The following is a 1,358-nucleotide window of genomic DNA, read 5'->3' on the forward strand; positions in this document are numbered from 1 at the left end:
TAAATGCAAGTATAAACCAAGTGGTTATACATGTTTCTTATTCTGGGAGTAGAGAGTGTTGGCATCCTCACATCTTACAAATATTGGTGGGTGACATTTCCCCAGATGGGCAGCATCTGGGCTTGGGCTTGTCCCATCAGGGCCGGGGGTGCATATGGAATACCAGCCATATTATAGGTGCTACTCTGGATGGCACAGGCACAGTCACCCACCCACCACAGCAGGGGGAGGCCGCTGCACTGAGCAGGTGATACCTTGTTTCTTGTTCCCTAATGACTTGCCACTTTCAGCCTGGGCTTCCCCTGTACCTCTTGGAGGATCAGAAACGTGTGTGGTTTGTAAATAGCAACCCAGGGAGTGGTTTGGTGGTAGGGTTGGATTTTTTTTTGAGGGGGGCGGTGATCTTGGTTTGAAGAGGTATTTTCCTGGCCCCTCCACAATCATGTCCCTCTCTTTCCCTCTCTTTCCCCTCCTCACTCCTCAAATCCCATGCCGGGTTCTGTTCTATGAGAAGACTTAGCTGTCCCCATTGTATTGACTAGGGGAGGCGCCAGAATGCTGAAAATCGCAGACATTTGGAAGGTGTCCAAGGGTTCTCAAGTCCTCTGAGTTCTACGGGAAATTAATTTGACAAATGTAATTTAAAGAAACAACATTTTTTTTCAACCCCTTTTAAAATAGGGACAAAAACAAGGTGTATACTGCTTGGTTTTGTATTATATTATGACACTCCAGCATTTGGGGAAAAAAAATGAGAGACTTCCACTTATGCTTCTATACTTTGAAAATTTTTATGAACCGAAGTGCAGGAGGTAGCACTGCATGTAATGTAGGGGTTTCTTTTTTCGTACACCCGAGCACGGAAAAACTAATGCAAAATTGTATTTTCTTACCTAGTGGAAGTCTGAAATGACTGCAATTGCCTAGTGAATGTACAGTTTTTCTTTCCTATCCCTCTTTTGGATCGCTTTAGAAGTGACTTGTTATTTCCTAGTCAATATTTCATCTGTATAAAAGAACATTTGCAACAGTTCCCCCCCTCCCCCAGAAGAGCCAAACTTTGAGTTTTATGTCTGTTTGTCATTGATAAATTTCAATAAATCTTTTTATACAATTTTTTGGGGTGGCTTATTTGAGTCCGATGGCCCACTGGCCGTTCATGTACACCTTCCAAATAGCCTATTATTCCTCAGGAGGAATTCTGCAGGATTTTTTTGTATTCAGTGAAGCTTATTTTTTCCTATATGAAATGTAACCAGGAAGTCCAGCTGGGTCAAAACAGCCATTGTTTTTGACTTGCGAGCCAAAAAACAATGGGATCCTCTCCTGAACTCTTGAATGGTTATTCTTATTCCCTC

General features: G+C 42.7%; 1 protein-coding gene across 1 annotated transcript in view; it reads left to right on the forward strand.

Annotated features, from left to right (window-relative positions):
* Window positions 1-1,116, forward strand: part of ANP32A (acidic nuclear phosphoprotein 32 family member A) — a 52,229-nt gene extending 51,113 nt beyond the window's left edge. Inside the window, exon 7 of the mRNA XM_069098216.1 lies at window positions 1-1,116. This exon is cut by the window's left edge and continues 174 nt beyond it. The gene's annotated coding sequence lies outside the window, so the exon portion shown is untranslated.
* Window positions 1,117-1,358: the final 242 nt, after the last annotated feature.

This window comes from Petaurus breviceps, unplaced genomic scaffold (genome assembly GCF_028583685.1).
Source record: "Petaurus breviceps papuanus isolate PSGF00001 unplaced genomic scaffold, PetGlider_PUasm1.0 37, whole genome shotgun sequence".
Lineage (NCBI taxonomy): Eukaryota > Metazoa > Chordata > Mammalia > Diprotodontia > Petauridae > Petaurus > Petaurus breviceps.